Here is a 9,975-nt window from a genome sequence, read left to right as displayed (position 1 = left end):
ATGTACCAGGGAAGTACACATACTGTAAACTAAAGTAACACTGCTATACTATATGTACTATACTAAATTAACCAATAAATAACACAGGCAACACTTTATTTTACTGCGTCATTGTTACACATCTTATTTATAATTACAAGAAACTAAGCCTAAACCAAACTCAGTAATATTTTATCTTAAGGTGTCCTTGTTACACCTTACATGTAATTACTATAGTATTAGCACAAAATTATGCATAATTACATGCAATAACTTCAAAGCAAACCCTAATCCTAAACCTAACCCTATAGTAATTACATGTTGTTAATTAATATTACTTATTAATTATAATAGTAATAATTATAATAGTACTTAAATGTATAATTACACTGTAACAAGGACTCCTTAAAACAAAGTGTAACCCTAATTATATAGCAAGCACGTGTTGTAATTATAATATTACTCAGTGCTAATTTGTATAATTACACTGTAACAAGGGAACTTTACAATAAAGTGTAACCACAATGTATTGTGAGCTTGTTAATTGTTGCTCAAAATTAACTTAAGTTAATTTTTAAAATTGCGATTACCAACTTAGTGGTTGAGCCCAGCCGTTTAGGCACGCAGCTAGAAATGCAAGCGACACCGGCCGAGCACTTCACGAGCGTTCGCCTAAATGGGACACATTCACGGAATACGATCGCCTTGGCCCACAAAATGGAAACTACAAAGACACAAACAAATGGAAATGAACATGATCTCATAAGAGCATTACTAACACTCATTACTCTCCATTTCAAACTAGGCCTCTCTTCTATCTCTTCACTGTACAGCTTGGGTTTTAGCACATGCCTCAGCAAATTGTGGTGCGTGGTCTTGAGTTACATGGGGCACAAGTCGACGGAAAGAATACGAGATGAAGACATTCGATACAAAAGAGCCGCTCAGAAAGAAGTCTTGCGCTCATGCCAGTGAACCCGTCAGCTGTACTGACTAAAGACATAAAGAAATTTCTTATCCGGTGTATGTGTGTGTGCAATTCTCAGGGCAGGAATAATTTCACACCAACTCCTGGCCTGACGTTTCTGACTTCCCCCCACCTCTCCTAGTTTCCGCGGAGGTCTTTTTTTAAAAGCTTTTTGCTTCCTAAAAGCACCACAGACCGCATGGGAAATTCCTCTCCTTTTCCCTCCGTACAGGGGCCTAACCGCGTCCAGTCAATAAAATGAAATCCTCTCTCTTTTTTCCTCTCGACACACACACACACTTGGTAAACATTTCATTCATTCATTCATTCATTCCCTTGCACACACACTTTCACACACCTTGCATAAAAACTCTCTCATTGAAACACTATAAGACATTTTCCACGAATAGGGTACAAGTTGTGGTTGCTTCATTTTGTGCTATTTTAAGCATTAGAGAAACAAAACCCATGTGGTGTATTGTGAAAAGTATTAAATATGATAGATAAACGATGATTATCTAACATACGGTTAATCTAGTATACTAGTTTTAAAGTGCCCCTATTATGGGTAATGAAAGGTTCATATTTTGGTTTTGGGAGCCACCAACAACAGGTTGACATGCATGCAAGGTCAAAAAACACTTTAATTTTCTTATAATATTTGTTTACTTTTATCTTACTTGCTAGACGACTCCCAAATGATTCGCTCAACGATTCATTTTTTCCCAACCCCTCCTTTGCACGACGCTAATGTGCAGTGATTGGTTGGATTGGTCTCTTTTTCATTTCATCATGCCTGCAATGCCTGATAAAGCGAGGAGCGTCTCGCTGCAGCCCACAAGATCCAGGGGGAGTGGTTGGATCCAGATACAACTCCTCCCACCTTACATATACCTAAACCTACCCATCTTCCATCCCCTGATCCCTAAACCCACCCATCTCCACCCCTAAACCTACCAATCTCCACCCCCTAGATGTGGATCCAACCACGCCCCCTGGATCTTGTGGGCTGCAGCGAGCCGGTTGTGGCTAGAAGGGATACAGCTCCAACCGGAAATGAACAATGAAATTAATTGTATACCTATTAGATTGTGTTTTATTAACGTCTACACATACCCCTTACAGGAATGAAAAAATAGTAACTGTTGTTGTACAGTGTGACAAAAATGACACTGTATTGATGTGTGCATGCCCAGTAGCGCCCTACGTATCCCTTCTAGCCTTTACCCAGCGAGCCCTACTTCGATAAAGCATCCTAATATTTCATGTTTACATCAACATGAAACAGCTTGGGATTCGTTTTAGAAACGACTCGTTTCAATGATTCAGAGTCGACTCTTTCTTTTGAGAGACAATAACTTTATACACGGTGCACCTTCAGATTTAAAACTTTGCAGGATATTTTCATTCCCTACACACTGCATGAAAGGTCATTTTCAAAAATCCATAATAGGGGCACTTTAAATTTCCAAAATATTTTATATAATTTTTTTTTTATTATATTTAATATTAAATTATATGTACTTTAATTTAATCATTATTTTAGTGCTGTCAAACGATGAATCGCAATTAATCGCATCAAAAATAAAAGTTTGCATATAAATACACACACACACATGTATATATTTAAGAAAAATATATATTCTTATACTAAATATATTTATATTAGTGCTGTCAATCGATTACAAAAATTAACTAATTAATCGCACATTTTTTCTGAAATTAATCCCGATTAATCCCACCTAACATTTAAGTTTTTAAATATACTTTTATACTGCAATCATTTCACATTAAATCTTCAAATTAATGTACAGACAACATAAAGACAGTATTTTTTTAAATATTTGTTTAATGGCATTTTTTTTATGACTGAAGGCTACTACTGATACTACTGATGTCTCTATAAAATAGTCCCCCCCCCTAATATTTAACCATTGTCATCATTTGACAGCATTAATTTATATGTAATATAAATATATACATGGAAATATTTTCAAAATATATACTGTATGTGAAAGTGAAGTGAAATACGGCGAAGTATTGTGACTCATACTCGAAATTTGTGCTCTGCATTTAACCCATCCAAAGTGCACACACACACACCGTGAACACACACCCGGAGCAGTGGGCTGCCATTTATGCTGCGGCGCCCGGGGAGCAGTTGGGGGTTCGGTGCCTTGCTCAAGGGCACCTCAGTCGTGGTATTGAGGGTGGAGAGAGCGCTGGACATTCACTCCCCCCACCTACAATTCCTGCCGGCCGGAGACTCGAACCCGCAACCTTTGGATTACGAGTCTGACTCTCTAACCATTAGGCCACGGCTTCCCAATCTGTGTGTATTTATATATAGATAATAAATCTATCTTTATATAAAAAACGTTTACTATATAAAAATATAAAAATCTAATTCGTAACCTTGATCATAATTTTTTTCAGCATGCACACACTTGAAGAGGAAGAATGCTCAGAATAGTACGCTCTCAATTGTAGATTCAAGTTCTGGACTAGACTGATAAAAATCATGAACGTTCAGATCGGATCTGATTCATTTTTCCTTTACCACTCCACATAACCTCCTGCCCTGTTTTTGACAATTAGGTAACACAAGTTATTGGTGACTCTCATTCTCATTCCCTCCTTTATTTTGTTATTAAATAGATATCCTTCCCACACCATGTCCACCTTTGTCTATATATTGTAATAACAAATTCTACTTCCGTTGTACTAGGTTGTCCTCTTTGTTTACTTACTTTCTGATGAAGCACTATTGTTGTGTTGGTGTCAAGACTTCTGACCCATTTGAGGCTCTTTGTATGAGAAAGAACAGACATGATAACATTAAGGACAAGTTGTTGTTGTTTTTGATACTAGATGAGAAATTGTTATCAGAGGCTAGTGTTGCAGTTTGGAAGCCTTTCTGTAATAAGAGCCATTCCCTGAAAGCCAAAGCAGTTAACAACCACAGCACAACTGATACATTCGTAAAGCTTCCAGATATTCCGTAATGGGTTGAGGGAATACAACAACACATTTGGATTTGGATTCATGCCTTGTGGGCTTTAAATCAACCAGGATGGTTAGAAAATCTCAGCTTCGTGATCGGAGAAACCTGTTACGTGATACTGCATCAAGAAGGGAGTTAACTGCAGACGGAACATCCAAGACTTTTGGATCCTTTCCTTGTCACCTTTTGCACTCCTCATGAAACCTCATCTTGACCTTTTTCCTTCTAAAACAAACAAATCAATGTTTAAAAAGATACTAGCTAGAAAATTTGGGATGATGCATCTGTTCACATAGAGAAACAAAATATGATTTAACCATATAGAATAAAGTTAAGCCGCATTGTACAATATACACTGGGGAAAAAAATCAGTCAGAAATTACTACATTTCATCAATAAAAAATAAATAATGAAATTAAGAATGAAATTTTCTTATAAAACATATTTCAATAATCTTTATTTGCAACTTCAAAAATCCTTTTTATAGTGTAGAGAGATTATATATTGCAGGAATGCATCAGATCATCCATCATTTACTCATGTAGTTCCATGGAGATCAAATACGTATACAATTACTTCAACATTATTTTTCACTGAATATCCTAAAATACAAATAACAAATTTACATTTTCTAGGAATGAAAATGCTTTTCAGTAGCCCAACCTTTCAATCATTCATAAGACAGCCAATGACAAACAGCAAATAACTCTTCATATTAATAACGCTGTTAGCTGTAATGCACAATCCTCTGTCGAGGGGCACAAAGCCACAAAGCTCTTCCGTCATCAACCTGCCCCAAACCATCATCTGCCCCACTGCACTGATGGGCTATGCGTAGCAGGAGCTTTTAGCGAGGGATAATGTAAAGATCCCCTGCGTATTTGTGACGGTCCCTTACTATGGAATGTGCATAATTGTGTCTGTTCGCTCTGCGTGGCCCATGAAACTTTTTAGTGCCACTTTTTCATCCGCTAGAAGAGGTGTGTATTCAGATGGACATGGACAGCTGCTCTGCCAGGATGGCATACACAAGCCTCGAATGGTGTGGTGATTTGGCACACCTGCATCATCACGTACACCCAGGTATCATACCCTTATGAAAGAGAGACAGTAAACAGGGCATATGCCAAGGTTAGACAACAGAATCTAATGGGTATATACACCAACCTCTGTGCCAGTAAATGTCTATCAGTGGCGTCCACGGTCATCATGAGGGCATTGCAGAAAGGGAAGAGAAGGGAGGGAAAACGTTGGCATGGATAGATGCCAAGGCCTAACTCGGGCCTTGATGGTCCCAAGGCTTATTTCCTTCATTATCCCAATTACAGATCAATCCTTTCGCCAAGAAGAGCAGTAGGGCACATTGGAAGCTCCCAAAGGAAACAGTTTGGGGTCGATCCAAGAACAAGCTTTTATTTCTCTCTGTTACATCATCTGGCTTATTTCAGCTAATAATTGTGTAATGATTTCACATGTTTTATGAGCTGGCCAAACTGGTCAAAATGACCAGGATCAAGTCTTGTGGTTTGTGAGAGAGCCAAAAAACATTCATAAATCTGTCTCTGTCTGTGTGTGTGTGTGTGTGTGTGTGTGTGTGTGTGTGTGTGTTTCTAGTCATGCACCTGCTGCAGCTGTTGCACTGAAAAAAAATAAAAAAAATGTTAAGGTAAGTGGTCGCAAACAATTTATTTTAGCTACATTTAATAAAAATAAAAAAATGTTGAAAGTTAGTCAACTAAATTTGTTTATTTAAATGTAGCAAAAATAAATTGAATGCAACAACTTACCTTAAAACTATTTAGTAAATTCAATGAATATTTTTTTTCAGTCTGCAAGAAAGATCTGCTGGTCAATAGATCCGATCAGTACTGTTCATGCAGGCTGCACTTGCTACAGCAGAAAGAGTGTAGACCAGCAGAATAAAGAGTCATGATTCAATTAACCCATGATTCAGTTCAATTAACCATGATTCAATTGTTAAATCATTTGAATGTTTTTGATACAAGTCTCCTATGTTCATCAACTGCATTTAATCAAAATATAGTAAAAAAAACAAACAAAACAAAAAAAACCCCAGTAATATTGGTATTATATTACTACAATTAAAAATAACTGTTTTCTAATTTTAATATATTTTAAAATACAATTTATTTCTGTGATTCTTCAAAAATCATTCTGATATGCTGATTTGGTGCTCAAAAAAATTTATTATTATCAATAATAATAAAAACATTTCTGCTGCTTTATATTTTTGTGGAAACTGTGATTTTTTTTCGTAATAATATCTTTAATGTCTTAAAGTCTTTACTGTCACTGTTGATCAATTTATTACCCTCACTGTAGCAAAGTTTTTTTAAAATGCAATATTACTTAATTTTGATGTAAATTGAATGTAGATAATACAATATAACAATTCTAAATTTAAAAACAAAATGCTAAAGAAAAACAACAATCAATGGCATTAACATGGGAAAGTAAATACATTTCTGACCATTTAAATAACAAAACAACTGCACAAAAACAACAGTAAACATAATTATTAGTAAAATATTCAAAATGCATATTTTTTTATTAGTGTGTCAAAAACTAGATTAAAAACTGGTCACTGGACACTTTAAGATAAAAAGTTATGTATGGATCAAAAAAACAAAAAATGGAAAAAGCAACATGAATGGCTCAAGCGACTGGTTAAAACTCCATTGAGTTGATAGTCGCTCATGAAATATTCCTTCAGTCAGTCATTTGTGACTGGTGAAGCTGTTATATCTCTCAAACACATCATTTTGCACCAATTTCCCTCACGTTGTTGCTTATGGCATGCTAAGCTGAGACAGGAAGCACTTTTTTGTGAACAGGATGCCCCCTAAACACCACACTCCCTCTTAGCAAATAACTTTAACACTTTGCCTTCCTGTAGCCAAACACAACCATCACACACACTTCCCTTCACACGGGCCTTTCCTCTGCAGAAAAAATCCTGCGTGTAGACATAATTAACCTAAACTCTATTGATTCAGGTCCTGAATCACTTAACTAGTTGGATTCAGTAAAAATAGAACGCAACCTACAACTCAGAGGTCAGCTGTAAACTATAACATTGCCATGCACTGTTGTGATGACTGATGCTACATCCTTCTTTCTCTTTGACCACAGACAGAAGAAAGTCTCTTGTAACGAGAACCTAGTAGGACGTCCGTGTAAACGTGCGGTAATGCCTAACTTTATCACCACGAGGAAATGATGGTGCTATTTTTTCACCTTTTTGCCAGTTTTAGATAGCAGAGTTACGGCATAAAGCGATTTTTCCACCAAAGGAAGGGCTTTGATTCCAGTAACAAGGCCACTTACTCAGACTATCATTAAGAGCAAAGGATATGCACACACTCACTCACTATTTATCTCTCTGATGACTTTTTTTTCTCTTTCCCTCTCTCTCACACACAAACACACACTCTATTCATTGTCTTTCCCCTAAGGTAGAATGAATGAAATAAGAGGTGAATGAGAGAGAATCAATGAAACCCAATCTGAAAAGACGAGACCACCCACTCTCCTTTCACCATCCTCCTCACCGTATCCAAATTCAGTTCATTCCCATTATTCGCTCAGGAGGCATGAATAACCAAACACACACACACACACAAACAGCCCGAGGAGGAGGGGGAGCCGTAACAGGATGTTGTTTGAGCTCCATATCCTGTTTTTTCCCTTTTCTCAACGAGCAACGACACTGCAGGTGCAACGTGGTGATCACCCCCATCCCCCCTCCTTTTTTCCATCTTCCGAACTCATCTCGCTCCGCCATGTGAACGCTCTTTAGCTACAAAACACATACATCTTCTGCTATTTCTAGCACAAACTCACAATGAATCTGTACACAAGGCCTTCATGTGCGCGTGACGGTGACTAACCGTGAGTTCTTGAAGTATTCTTCACTTTTTTTTTTTTCTGCATAGCAGTATTATCAATAATGCAAACTAAATGAAGAAAAAAAAAGTTTAAAAAATGTAACTAAAATATAAATAAAACCATTAAAAAAAAATAGATTTTAGCTTTTGATGCATGGTATATTACACAATTGTAAACTTTTACAGCATGTCTGCATTAACCTTCCTTTTGTTTTCTGGTCATTTTGACCCAGAGAAGATTTTTTTTTTTTCAGAAAATGTTAGTTAATGTTATCGCACTGGGCTAAAAATCACACAGGGTATATCCACTTCCCAAAAATATTTGTCATTTTTTAGGAATTGTTTAATCACCTTGTCACACTTGTGGTGTTCCTGGTCTGACCAGCCTACAAAAAAAAAATGCTTGTAAATTTCTTGTTATGCTATATTATTACCAAATATTGTTGGATTTATCATTCAAGGTGCACAAGCTCAGATCAATGAGACTTACTATGACAATCAGTTCTAAAATGATATACAAAAAAATTGTGCTAATTTGAAAGAAAACGAGTTGACGGAAATATTTTATCTGGTGATAATGTATGCATAATGCATAATTAAAATTTTAAAAGCAATTTTTAAAAGGCCAGTCATTTTTGATTGGGAACACCAAATAAGAAAAATATTTCCAGCACAGTTAAACATGAAAAAGAAAAAAAGATAGCAATAACACTAAACTGTCCCGGGAACCCACATACTGTACTGTGCATTTTTAATCTATAATGCTTAGTGCATTTGATTCGGCAGCCCTACAATAAAAACATAGCAGCCATAAAACAAAAATAACCAAATAATCTGAAACTACAGAATCTCTAAACAAAAACAAACAAACAAAAATTCAAACTTTACAGCAAAAAAAATACAATAACACTGTTCCATTTTAAAGAAAGAAAGAAAGAAAGAAAGAAAGAAAGAAAGAAAGAAAGAAAGAAAAAGAAGCATAGATCATCTGTTGATCTCAAAGCTCCTGATTGGTCTGTTCTGAAAGGTTTATACATTACTGCTAGAAATGAATTTCTCTGTTGAGAAAATGAATGGGAGTTTTACTTCCAGAATTCCACTGTTGCACTTTATTGGGTGCATGCTGTTATATAGTCTAATACATAAATAAGTCATGCAAGTTTTTCCGTGACTGGTTGTTACCTTATGTAAGGTCCTTATGCCACATATCTTTTGTGCAAATATTAAGAATATCCACTGAGCTTTTTTTTTTTTTTTTTTAACAATGTCCCATAAGTCTCATAAGCCCCCTGGTCTCTCTCAACATGCTTTTCTGTTTGAGCGGTCTTGCATGAGAACCGGACAGTTTGATATAACGGTCTGCATAGACCTTGTGTGTTGTGTCAACAGGTCTTTTGTACTGCAATCAATTAACAGTGTCTTACCTGAAAAGCAGCAACGGATGTAAAATGTGCATTAAAACCGTCTATCACTGGAGGCCCTACTTTTAATAATTTCAAATTCAACATGAACAGGGTCCCACAAAGCAACCTCCTCTGGATTACGTAAACGCATAAATATCCGAAAAAGTACGAGTTCAGCTCAGGTAGATGCATGGCTTTAATGATCGCAGAGGCTTAAAGACGACCACCTCCCCCCATTTCCTCAAGAAAACGAGGGGAGAAAAAGGCGAGTGAGAGAGCTGCACTTCATTACAAATCATTCTCCCGTTTTTAAGTGCAATCATAACAGTTTCCATGACATCATCAGCTGTCAGTATGGGAAGCCAGTCCTTTATATTGTGAAACCCAAACCAGGGCACAGAGAGGAAACCAGCCCCCTCACGCTACGAGAAGTCCCACTGAGAAACACACTCACAATGATGAATGCTACACATGCGTGTAAAGGTGTGAGTGCGTGCACAAAGGCATGGAATAACATTAATAGCTATGAAAATTCAAACAAGGCCACTCAAAGGTCACCACATACAGTACATTGGCATGAATGGCTGTCATACTGTCATAACAGTAGCTATTTTTTACAAGCAATTATAAACATATAAGGGGCAGTCGTGGCCTAATGGATAGAGAGTTGGACTTGTAACCGGACGGTCGTGAGTTTGAGTCTCAGGTCCGGTA

The sequence above is a fragment of the Barbus barbus genome (genome assembly GCF_936440315.1).
Source record: "Barbus barbus genome assembly, chromosome: 38".
NCBI lineage: Eukaryota > Metazoa > Chordata > Actinopteri > Cypriniformes > Cyprinidae > Barbus > Barbus barbus.
Note: the sequence above shows the minus strand (reverse complement) of the source record.